This window comes from Cnephaeus nilssonii (assembly GCF_951640355.1).
Source record: "Cnephaeus nilssonii genome assembly, chromosome: 15".
NCBI classification, from domain to species: Eukaryota; Metazoa; Chordata; class Mammalia; order Chiroptera; family Vespertilionidae; genus Cnephaeus; species Cnephaeus nilssonii.
The window spans coordinates 50,542,621-50,556,588 of record NC_137086.1 but is presented as its reverse complement, the minus strand read 5'-3'; positions in this window follow the sequence as shown (position 1 = coordinate 50,556,588).

Here is a 13,968-nt window from a genome sequence, read left to right as displayed (position 1 = left end):
GATGCTTCTTTGTCTCTGTATCTATTTTTTTCCCATCAGTTTATGATGTTCATTATAAAAGGACTTGTATACATGCATATAAGGATAACCAATGGACACAGACACTGGGGAGGGGTGGGGAGAGGGCATGTGCCAGGGGTTAGGGGAGGCTGGGGGTAGGTCAATGGGGGAAAAAGGAGACATATGTACTACTATTTGTAATACCTTAAACAAACAAACAAAAAAAGAAATAGAGATAGTAATTGAGAGCATATTGAATTAGTAGGGATAATTACTGTTGGTTGTCACAACAAACAATCCCTCAAATTCCCATTAACTAGAATAAAAAAAGATAATTTCTAAGAGAAGTTTGAAATGTATTAGTGAGAACATTATTCCACCTAGTAACTGGTTGGTTTAAATTGCTTCCATTTTCTGATACTGTTATCTCAAAGCATGGCTTCCAGAGTTATTTAAGCAGAAACAAGAGATAGAAGTTGCACAGTCTGTCTTTACTGCCTATACTTTAACCAGAGTTAACCACATGAACTGAATTAGCTCCAAAGGAGTTTGTTTGGGGAATGTTTGACAAACACTTTGCCACAAAGGCCAAATGTTGCTTTCAATGTCAACCTAAATTAGATGTGCTGGGCATATAGAAAGCTACAGACAATTCATTATGTTGGCAATTTGCTGTGTTTATAATTAATAAAAAATATCTATGGGTTTGTGTGGCTGAGATAGATAGGATGAAAAGAACTTTGGAGATGAGGTTGTCCATAACTGAACATGGACAATTTCAATGAAGAATGCCTATAGATTTCAGCAACCTGATGTGGAAGGAAAGGTTATAGGTACATGGCATAAACTTGGAAAGAGCTAAGAATTTTAGAAAATGAATGGGATGTTTATGACATAGAAGAGATACTGAGGAATGAGAATTAAGACATCCCCAGCTCCTAAACATGAGCTACCGTGGATGTGGGAGGATGTGAAGGCTTATCTGGAGAGGGGATGTGATGATATATCAGAGGAATGTCAGATTTTAGGTAAGGCACGGTGCTTGGGGAAACATTCCAGGAAAATTTGAGAACATTAGGGAGCTTATATATGCACAAGCCAGCAGCATATAAATATAATTTGGGAGGAAAAGGTGTGATGGAATCAGTTGAAGAGATTGGTTATATATAGGACGTTAACAGATTTAGGGAATAATGAATAATCAAAAAGGTCTAATTTCTAACTAAAATTGCAATCTTAAATACTATAAAAACATATAAAAGAAAATTACATTGACAATAAAATGTGCAGAAAAAATATAAATTTATTCTGTGATTAGTTTTTCTTTTGCTTTTTTAACTTTATATTTCTTTTTTATATCACTTTTCTCTTTATTGATTAAGGTATTACATATGTGTCCTTATCCCTCATTGCCCCTTACCCTCTCCTCCCCACACACACTCATGCCATCACCCTCCTGGTGTCTGTGTCCATTGGTTAGGCTTATATGCATGGATACAAATCCTTTGGTTGATCTTTCCCTCTTACCCCCACCCTCCTCTACCTTCCCTCTGAGGTTTGAGGGTCTGATCGATGCTTCCCTATACACCAATAGTGGACTTACAGAAAGAGAGACTAAAAAACAATCCCATTTACCATTGCACCAAAAAAATTAAGATACCTAGGAATAAACTTAACTAAGGAGGTAAAAGACCTGTACTCAGAAAACTAAAGGACACTGAAAAAAGAGATAGAGGAAGACATAAACAGATGGAAGAACATATTGTGTTCATGGATTGGTAGAATCAACATCATTAAAATGTCCATACTACCCAAAGCAATCTATAGATTCAATGCACTCCCCATTAAAATACCAGTGGCATACTTCACAGACCTAGAACAAACTCTCCAAAAATTCATCTGGAATGAAAAAAAAGACCCCAAATAGCAGCAGCAATCAGGAGAAAGAAGAGCAAAGTAGGAGGGATCTCAATGCTAGATATCAAGCTGTATTACAAAGCCACTGTTCTCAAAACTGCCTGGTACTGGCACAAGAACAGACATATAGACCAATGGAATAGAATAGAGAACTCAGAAATCGACCCCAAACCCCTATGCTCAATTAATATTTGACAAAGGAGGCAAGAACATACAATGGAGTCAAAACAGTCTCTTCAATAAATCGTGTTGGGAAAATTGGACAGATACATAAAAAAAATGAAACTAGACCACCAACTTACACCATACATAAAAATAAACTAAAAATGGATAAAGGACTTAAACATAAGATGGAAAACCATAAAAAATACTAGAAGAATCCACAGGCAGAAAAATCTCAGACATGTGCCAAAGCAATTTCTTCACCGATACAGCTCCTAAGGCAATGGAAAGTAAAGAGAAAATAAACAAATGGGATTACATCAAAATAAAAAGCTTTTGTACAGCAAAAGAAACGATCAACAAAACAAGAAAGCCCACTGAATTAGAGAACATATTTGCCAATGTTATCACTTTATATTTCTTTTTGCCTTTCTATCTAGTCTGCAAATTTTATCAACCAAGTGATCATATTGTGATTTTTTCTATATTTTTCATAACAATTATTGAATATTTCTGGACATATGATCTAATTCTGTCTAGTAATCATAGTTTATATTTACCAGGCAACTTTTGAATTAAAAGGCCATTCAATGACTAAAGTAATGACATAAAGAAAATGTCAATATGATTATTTGAAGTCTATCATTTTTCTGACTAACTAAAGCTATTTGTTCTGTTCTTTCTCCCTTGTCCCCCGACCCCCATTTTCTATACACAGACTTAGAGAAACAAGCCTTAAAATTTGAGTGTATTTGGTATAGGAAATGAGGTATTGAGGCAGTTGATTGAGATATTTTATTCCAAAATGAAATTACTCAAATAAGTTTCTCAAACTCTTTACTCACTTGATTCATATCCACACATACAAATATTTCTGCATTATATCTCTCTTCTTAGACTGTTAAAGAAAGGAATTACATTAAACTGAAGCATAGCTGTGAAATTCAGAAAAGCCTAAATATTTCTGAAAATGAAAAACAAAAACTTTTTTGGTGAAAACTAACAACCAAGAAAATTTATGAGCAAGGTCTTCTTCCAAGGTTAACAGGCTCCCTATCCCACACTTGCACCCACCTCCCAATCCAACATTGTCAAGGAAATTATTTTCACTGTTACTTTTCTGCCTGGAAAATAACAGAAAGCAAGTTTCAGTGAAATTGGAAGATATAGGGAAAGCTGTCCAAGAGTGGAAAGAACAGTTTTTACCAATAGGGAGCTCGCCAATCCTGGAAATGCTAAAGTCTACAGGAGCATCTGTTAGTTACCATGTAGGATGAGGTGACTCTTCCATAGGTCGATAGACCTAGATGTGTTCCACCACCTCTTTACTCCAAGAAATTTACATGGGTAACATGACTACAGATGCATGGCATTTCTACTGGCTTTACTAGCCTGAAGTATCAGTTTAACTGAAGAATGGGTGATTGACATTTTCTCTGATTTAGTGTCAGCGCAACATGTGTCCAAAGCTCCCCTCTTTCTGTATGAACTTTGAAGGCTATATGTTGAAGGTTCACTTTGAGCTTGATTCCTCTGGAATTCATGCAGCTTCAAATAAATGTCTGTCCACCTATAGGCTCAACCAAACCCAGGACTGCTGATTGCTAAGGGAAGAAAAAGGCTCCATAAAGAGATTCCCGGGTACCCCTGCCTCAGCGGTCATTCTTCTGTTTCTATAGAAACATTCACCCGACAGACACATGTTGTGCTGTGCAAGTGAATGAGAAGGCATGTCCTTTTCATCACCACGTCTCCTAGAGTGCAACCAGTTCTTAGAATGAACATTGGTGAACACAATTCTTTATTCTGATAAGTAAATTGTTCAGGAGAATGTGAGTTCTATTCAGAAATCATGTGGCTTTGCTCATTTCTGGTTCCCTCTCTCAGGATTAAAACATTTTCTTCAGAATGACTTATAGAAGATTGGGAAAATTGGGAGGGAAAAGAACCCACATTTATAAAGTGCCTACTATGAACTGGACACTTTGCACACACATTTTAAACATTTCGCCCAGAAGGAAATAGGGATTCAGAATTTACATAATTTGCTTAAACCTAAACTAAATCAGTCCATGTCTGATTGTAAAGTCCAGTGTGTTCTTTGTGTTCTGAGTAGAAATGAAAGCCTCTGGTAAGTAAGCCGGCAGACCCTGAGGAAAGTTCGTGAGTCCAGGACCTAAAATGCTGAAACAATGAAAAAGAATGAGAAATGCGGCAGAGAGGGTGGTGCAGTGGATTGAGATGGGCTTGGAAGAGATCTAGAAACTTGTCCAATCTAGAGGGTATTAGTACTGAAGCTCAAAAGTTGGTAGCTGGTGTAGAATCCAGATGGTTTGGTAATAAGAATCAATATGAGATTTTGAAATTAATTTTATATATATCAAGAATGCTTCAGTCTTTTGCTGCCAATCATCACTCAGTCTAGGAATCATAGAGGAATATCAATTTATAACGTACCATTTTATTAATAGTAAGTACTGTTCATCTTAGGCAAATGAGCTTAGGAAAAAGACTGAGTGACACCTGGCCTCAGCATGAAGCCTATGTAAGTTTTATTTCTTTTCTTTTTTAAAAAAATATGGTTTTTTTCAGAGAGGAAGGGAGAGAGAGAGGGAAATAGAAATATCAATGATGATTGAGAATCATCCATCAGTCACCTCCTGCACACTCCCTACTGGGCATCAAGCCCAAAATCCGGTCATGTGCCCTGACCAGGAATTGAACCGTGAACTCCTGGTTCATGGGTCGATGCTCAACCACTGAGCCACACTGGCAGGGCTAGGTAAGGTTTCTTATACCAAATCTATATAGTATTGGCACCATGCTCAAATTCTCTGAGAGGAAAATGTGGTGATTGGGTAAGTAAGAGCAACCATTCCTTGTTTTAGCTGCATCTCTGAATAATGTACAAAAGTGACTTGCCACACTGTATTCTTGCAATTTCTGAGGTTCTCATAGGTGGTCAGCACACCCTATCTGGTTGCCTGGATTTCTGATGGCCCTGGGAGAAAGAGGTCTCTGTGCCTCTTCTGCGCTTCCCTCAACTGACTTCACAGTGACTGCTCCAAGGGAATGCTCAGCACACTGTTTGGGACAATGATTAGGTCATAATTACTACTATTGCCTCAGGTTTCTATGTCTGAACAGTAGAAAATCTGCTTCTAATATCTGTGTATATTCTTTCTCTGTATGTGTGGGTTTGTTCTTTCCTCTACCCCCGTCCTCTCTTCTCAGCAAATTTCCGAATGCCTATCCTCATTTATCACATATTCACGAGCTATTTAGCTGTCTTTCTGGGTAGATTATAAATTCCTTGAAGCTAAATACTTTGTCTCATTCACATCTATATTCCCAGTGTCTATCAAAGTGCATGATATGTCATAGATTTTTTTAATTATTTGTGAATTAAATTGTACCATCTATGTCATTGGATTCTCTATTGCTCACTGGATCCACATGAGAAACTCTAACCCTTTATCCACATGACAGCTTTTGATATATATATATATATATATATATATATATATATATATATATATATATATATATATACTAATCTTATTTTTTGGTCCTTAAATTTCTTGTTATTTCACCCATTTTTTTCTTATGGCAAAGGTTTGAGTTCATCATGTTGTTAGTCTTCTTTTCAGTATTCCTCTAAAAGTTTGGCACCCTCATGAAGAATGATATAGCTTCTAGGGATGTACCACCAGTCACTTTCTCTTTCCCATAAATGTGTTTGACTCTAGTTCTAGTTTATGGGCAGCCATTTCTCTTAGGCAGGTGGAAAATTGGAAAACCTTGGTGAGGAGTGTTCTATTTCTTTCACTTCATCTCTATTGAAGCATTTCTTATGAATTTCAAATTTCTTCTTCCTTAAGATATCTTTATGTTTTGGTACCTGTATCCTCCATTTATGCCAGTTTTCAGTGTGTTAGTTTAAACAAGAACCTTTCACTTTTAAATACTGACATGCATGAATTTTGTCAAGTCTAGATAATGGCTAGTATTTGTGCATCCCTCTTCTCCTGGTCAGATTACACGTGGCAAGCAAGACAAAGCAATTTTCACTTAACAAGTAGAGCTCAGACTAATCAATTTTGCACTTAATTTTTTCTATCATCTTTCTCTAAAATATTTCTCTAGACTACATCCAAATAGCTCACCCCCAATGTGTTCCATATTGTAGCCAAAAGTGCTTTCCCTGTTCTTCCGAACATGCATGCTTACCTCTGTTTTATATGCTCATCATCATTGTCTCTATAGTAAATCTAAATATGCTTGATAAAATCCTAACCATTAAGTCATTTTTTTTTTTTTTTTTGCTTTTGCCTATTCTCACTTTTTGGTGCCTCAAAAAGACACCAAATACATTATATATAATATATTATATATTATATATTTACATTATATGTATATAATATATCATATACATAATATATATGTATATCATAGCCTCATATTTCTCTCTCTCTGTCTCTGTCTCTCTTTCTCTCTCTTTCTCTCTCTATCTCTCTCTCTACTTCCATATTCTCAGAAATGCTCCTATCTATACTGAAAATTTCTGGTAACAAAATCTCTTTTTTCTTCCCTTGGCTTCCAGCACTGGTTTTCCTCTGGCACCAGGGACCCAGGCCTTTGCTCCTGCCTGAGTCTGCCACCTTTGCTGCAGACTCTGGCCGGAGTCTGCTATCTTCGTCTTTGCTGCAGACTCCAGAGTCTGCAGTCAACGTCTTCGCTGCAGCCAGAGTGATGCTCCTGTAGATACCTTCGCCCCCGCCCTCCCTCTCAAAGCAGGCGTCCTGCCCTGCCCATCCACTCTGAGCCTGGAGCAGCTGAACAGCCACCATCTTGGTTCTCCTAATTTGCATATTCTCTCCTGATTGGCTGGTGGGAATAGCGGAGGTACAGTCAATTTACATGTTTGTCTATTATTAGGTAGGATTGCATCACAAAAATGCCCTAATTGTAGCAACTTAAAACAAAAACATTTATAATGCACAGATTCTTTGGGTCAGGCCTCTGGGCTGTTGCTTAGTTGGGTCCTTTTCTCAGAGTTTCTCACAAGAGGTCATTCCAAGTGCCTGTTGGAGATAAGTCACCTTAAAATTCAATTAAGTAAGTACCTGCTTCCAAGAACATATGTTGTTAACAGAATTTAGTTTATCAAGAGCTATAGGACTAGAAAGGCTTCCCTCAGTTCTATGTGGGGCTCTGCAACATAGCAGCTTGCTTAGCAAAGAGAATAGGCCAAGAAAACTGTAGAGAAAAGTGGTAGTAAGAGTCGCTATCTTTTGTAATCTAATCGTGGAAGTGACAATTCTTCACCTTTGCCAGACAAAGCAACAGAATTAAATACCAGGAGATGCTGATCTTCATAGGGACATCTTAAGAGTCAGCCCACTACAAAGACTTTAGGTAGGATCCTGGACCTAGTTAACTTAATGCTATTAAATATATGCTTTCTATAAACTGAATTGGTCTATTTTTCACACAAATCTATTAGTGGATGATAATATAAAATGTGAAACTTTCAAGGTTATTTTTAATTTTTTAAAAAGATCTTTACAGATAGCAAAGCCTTAAATTATAAAGATGGGATGTTACAAACCTGTTTCATACTAATTTTATCTCACATTTGTTTCTTTCAGTCTCTTTCTAACCAAAGCTCAATCTCTGCATCATTTTATTTTTGTTGATTACCAATCATGTCTATCCTTGAGCCAAAACAAGGGAATAGTAAGAGTTTGTGGTATATCCTTTCTTGACCTTTATTTGTTGCAGCTATCAATTCAGATTACTCCTTAACCAGTTCAATTTCTACTGCTTCATTTGCCTTAATGAATATTGTTAAAATGGTATTAAAAATCAAATTAAATTGGAATTCAGTGATAATAACAATACAGTATAGCACTTTCCCATTAAGGCTTCTCACACTAATATGAACTCCTGCATCTTTCAATTTACATACAATTGCTTCTTGTGCTAACTTAAAATAGAACTTGTTATAGGCATTATAAGATGTTTGGTTATTCTGTATCTGAATATCTTTAAAGTCATAAAATGATGCCAAGTTGTGACCTACTTGGATTTTGCATGCCCAATTGCTCACATTCTTATTACTAAAGCAACTTAACCATTATTCTAAGGTTTACTTCTATTTCGTCCCAAATTCTTGAGCTCAAGAGAGTACTCAAGAAGTATTCTAAGAAGTTGAATGGAGTAAATGTAAGTATTTAGTATTAAATATTATAGCCTAGTATCTCAGTCCTTACTGACTGGGTTTTGTTATAATTCCTGAGTTTGCAGTACACTTGTTTTAGGGGTCTCTCCTATAGAGAGAATTCCTGCATTGTACTTATTCATTTGAACTTCTACCCAATGAATCTCTACTTTGGACTCAGTCATTTGAGCTTCTACTCTCTAAAATAAACTCGTTCAATGGGTGGATTTTTTCCATTGAATCCCAGTGTCCCAATGCTTAACTTTCCAACATCAATTTCCCTCTCACCTTTTTTAAAATTTAAATTATTTATTGTTTAAGGTATTACATGAATCTCCTTCCCCCCATGACCTCTCCCCAGCCTCTCCCACCCTCCAGCACATGACCTCACCCCCCTATTGTCTGTGTCCATTGGTTATGGTCATATGTATGCATACAACTCCTTTGGTTAAACTCTTACCACCACCATTCCCGCCTTCCCTCATAGGTTGGACAGTCTATTCAATGCTTCTATGACTCTGGTTCTATTTTTGTTCATCAGTTTATATTATTCATTATATTCCACAAATGAGTGAGATCATGTAATATTTTTCTTTCTCCGAATGGCTTATTTCGCTTAGCATAATGTTCTCCAGGTCCATCCATGCTGTTGCAAATGGTAAAAGTTCCTTCTTTTTTATAGCAGCATAGTATTCCACAGTTTTCTAATCCACTCATCTGCTGATGGGCACTTAGGCTGCTTCCAAATCTTAGCTATGGTAAATTGTGCTTCTATGAACATAGGGGTGCATATATCCTTTCTGATTGGTGTTTCTGATTTCTTGGGATATATTTCTAGAGGTGAGATTACTGGGTCAAATGGGAGTTCTCTTTTTCACTTTTTGAGGAAACTCCATACTATTTTCCACAGTGGCTGCACCAGTGTGCATTTCCACCAGCAATGCACAAGGGTTCCTTTTTCTCAGCAATCTCGCCAGCACTTGTCCTTTGTTGATTTGTTGATGATAGCTGTTCTGACAGGTGTGAGATGGTACATCATTGTCATTTTGATTTGCATCTCTCAGATGATTAGTGACTTTGAACATGTTTTTATATGTCTCTTGGCCTTCTGTATGTCCTCTTTTGAAAAGTGTCTATTTAGGTCCTTTGCCCATTTTTTGATTGGATTGTTTATCTTCCGTTTGTTAAGTTCCACACTACCCAAAGTAATCTATAGATTCAATGCAATTCCCATTAAAATGCCAACGGTATATTTCAAAGACCTAGAACAAACTCTCCAAAAATTCATCTGGAATAAAAAAGACCCCGAATAGCTGCAGCAATCTTGAGAAAGAACAAAGTTGGAGGGATCACAATACCAGATATCAAGCTTTACTACAAAGCCACTGTTCTCAGAAATGCCTTGTCCTGTCACAAGAACAGACACATAGACTAATGGATTAGAACAAAGAACCCAGAAATCGACCCAAGCTATTATGCTCAATTAATATTTGACAAAGGAAGCAAGAGCATACAATGGAGTCAAGACAGTCTCTTCAAAAAATGGTGTTGCGAAAATTGGACAGATACATGCAAAAAACTAAAACTAGACCACCAACTTACACCATACACAAAAATAAGCTCAACATGGGTAAAGGACTTAAATGTAAGATGGAAAACCATAAAAATCTTAGAAGAATCCATAGATAGCAAAATAGCAGACATATATCATAGCAATATCTTTACTGATACAGCTCCTAGGAGAATGGACACTAAGGAGAAATTAAACAAATTGGACCACATCAAAATAAAAAGCTTCTGCACAGCAAAAGAAACCATCCCTCTCACTTTTAAGTATCCTTTTCACTAGAAATTATCTCTTTTTTTTTTTTTTTGCTAGATGGATACTCCGAATACAGCATTATGTTTGTATCTTTGATGATATATTTATTTATAACTTGGGAAGTTTATAGTTCAACTAGGGGCACAGTGCAATAATTCGTGCACCTTGAAAGGAACTGTAGGCTGCAAGGCTGCAGTGGGCACAGGGGCAGGTCTCGGCCTATCCTCCACGCCCCCGCCCAGCCCCTCCCACTGTGGACCCAGGTCCCCTGTCTGCCAGCAGCCCTGCCCCCACCGCTGTTCCCACACACTGACGGCGCCAGCCCCACTTGCACCCGCTAACATCATGGAGCAATTGGGGTTGGCAACAGCAGCGGGTGCAAGCAGGGCTGGCACTGTCAGCAGGTGTGAGCAGTGGCTGCTTCCCCAATTGCCCCTCAGGAGCAGGGAGAGGTGGAAAAGCCCTCCGGGGCGATCTGGGCTGGCAGCCGCCACTCACACCTTCTGACAGTGCTGAGCGATTGGGACTGGTGCCAGGCACCAGCAGTGGGTTTGAGTCGCAGCTCTGGCAGCAGGAGCAGGGGGAGGTGGAGAAGCCCTGAGGGGCGATCAGGGCCAGTAGCCGCCACTTGCACCTGCTGATGGCACTGAGAAATTGGGGTCGAAGCTGGGTGCCAGCAGCGTGTGCAAGCGGTGGCTATGGCGTCAGCAGCGGGTGGGAGTAGGACCAGTGCCGGCAGCAGGTGCGAGTGCCAGGTGGGACCGCGGCATGCAGGAGCAAAGAATTTTCAGTAACCACCAGAGGCTCACCCCAATGACAGTGGCCAGTGCTCTGCCTTGGTATGGAGCCCCCGCTCACCTGCTTCGCCATCCTGCTGTGGCCAACGCCCGCCATGTTCTGCACATGCGTCCCCTGGTGGTCAGTGCACATCATAGTGACTGATTGTTTGGTTGTTCAGTTGTTCAATTGTTCGGTTGTCCCGCCATTTGGTCTATTTACATATTAGGGTTATATATATATATATATATATATATATATATATATATATATATAATCTTAACATATAATATTTTCACTCAATGCAATAGAACATTTTTGCTTTCAATTTAAGGTCTCTGATTTTAAGATATGCCTTCATTTCAAGTTCTACACTTTCTTTTCAGCCTTTGCCTGATCAAGCTTTACCTTAGCAGCCAACAATGAAAACCTGCTCTCTAAGGCTCAGCCCTTCATCCTAAGACAATGAGAACCCAGCCTAGCATTATATTGAGAAATTTCCTTCCTTTAGTGGGTGCATTCAGGTCTTATTTTGCATACTGATGCCTAGTTTTCAGACTGTCTGAATTTGTTTAATTTTTATATTAGTCTAAGTCCACATGTATAGTGGTTGCTGACATCGGTTCAGTGACTTGAGAAAAACAGGGCTGAAGTCTGAGGGAGTTTCTTGGATTTTTTTTGGTCATTACATCAAGATGGTTGTTCCTGCTTTAGTCATCACAGGAAGGAGAAAATGCTAGATTGCAGAAGTGGTTGCCCAATGTCCATAATTATATTTCTTCTTCATTAAAAGAACTCTGATCTTATTGGGGACAGCACTGTGCCTGACTTAAAAACAGAAAAGCGAACAAATAAGTTAGGAATTACAAATAAAAACCCCATGTTTATATTTCCTAGACTCTCTTATAGCTGTATTTTGTGATGTAACATAATTTGATGTATGAGACATGAGTCGCAGAGTATTATTTTGGAAACATTTTAGAACAAGCACTGATTTAATTAACCCACATTATTTTGTTTTCCCTTCTTCCTTTCTGCCAGAATCATTGATAAAAATTTGAATTTCAGCCAGAGCTGACATTCAGCTGCTATATCCTGATGATCAGATGTACTGGTTGTTTATGTCCAGGAACCATTTTGATTGACCAGTTATCCATTCTGATTTTTTCCCAAGTTCATGCCATCCTGATAGTTGTGAATATTGAGTACCACTGCTGGTTTCTGCCACATCTCTTGTATACAACGACCAAAAGGAGTTCCATTGGAATTGCAGCCATCTCAGCTCTTATACTGTTAAGGCCACTGGGTTTTTATAATATAGATTCAAATAAGATGTATTTGCAATTGATATGGCAGATATTTAGCAAATTATTAATGATAATCTCTTGCACATGAAAATAATTTTCACATATTTGAATAAACAGTTAATATTACTTATTTTGTGTCAGAAGCCTGTTTCAAAATATGGTGTTGCCATGAAGCTAACTGTGGAGTACATAACAGCGTATGCTCTTCAAAGTGGAAGGTTTCATCATCAGCCACTGATTCTCCAAAGCCCCAAATCTGAGTTACCTTCCATTAAAAGTATCTTCCTATTAACTGTAGCCACCAAATCCAGTGGTTTTTAGTAAATATTGCTCCAAATATCATTGTCATTATGCCCCTCCTGCTTCCACCTTTATTTTGATCCTTATCACATGAGCCACTAGAAAATGTCCCGTAAATATTTCTCTTTCCTCAAGTCTCTTCTTCCTTCAGGCTATTCTTCACTGAATTGTATGAGTTATTTTACTTAAACACAAAACCAATCCTTTTTTCCATCATTTAAAGTACTTAAATGGGACATTTCACTAGCCTGTGTACACTTTACATTATCTAAATAAATTCTACCTTCACTTTGTCTCTTTATCTGCTTCTCCAATGCTTCATTCCAACTTTGAGTTTAAACCTTGAGCAATTTCTTAATATGTGTAATATGTGTAACTTTCCAAAGACAACATGCTGCCTATTGTTCTTTTCTCATTTCCTCTCTGCCTTCTTGGGTTCCTCTTCCTCCTTCTAATTATGTGCTCTTTTAATGTGGCTCCATGCCCTGGGAAAGTCAATCCATGTTTTTTTCTTTTGGTAGAAAACGTCTTTCTAAAACTAAGCTCAAAGTTTGTTTGTTTGTCTTTCTCCAAGAGTTCTCTGACTTATTTAGGAGAAATAAACTGTCTTCCCTTAGAGTGGTAAATGTGTTTTACACATATATTATAATATATGTCACTGCGGATTGTATGTCGATGTTGATTTTTAATCTAGTCCCCCTTTTCCTTCTGCTGCTTGAACCACCTCTACAAAAACGGCACTTAACTAAATGCCTGGTACATGGCTGGACAGTCTCAGCAGTATTGGATAAATGTATGGAATGATATCAAGAAGAAAGGAAAGACTAAAGTGGAGAAAAAAAGTTGCAAAGCCCTCTTTTATCAGTGAATGCTTTAAACAGAGTAGCTCGCCAAACCGGCAAACCAAGTTTATGTAAATAGAGCTACAGTCAAACTTTTTCTACCCAAGAAATGATTCTATTTATCACAAACTTTATTTTATTTTGGGTTATCAATATAGTTGAAATCTAAAAGAGTCTCCAGAATTGTTCTAATACATCTCTGGGTGGCATAGCAGCATTTTAAATCTTCTTTCATTTTGTGATCCAAGATATATTAAGTTAAAAAAAAAAAAAAGCGCTAGCCTACATGGCTCAGGGGTTGATGTTGACCTATGAACAAGGAGGTCAGCGTTCGATTCCCGGTCAGGGCACATGCCTGGGTTGCGGGCACATGCCCAGAGTGGGACGTGCAGGAGGCAGTCAATCAATGATTCTCTCTCATCATTTATGTTTCTATCTCTCTCTCCCTCTCCCTTCCTCTCTGAAATCAATAAAAATATATATTTTTTTAAAAAGCAAGGTGCAAAATAGAAAGCACAATGTGCTATTATTTATGTAAAGAAAAACAATATATGTGTCAATGTGTAAATGTGAATGTCTTCATTTGAATATGCACAGAACAAGTTTGAACAGTGGTTA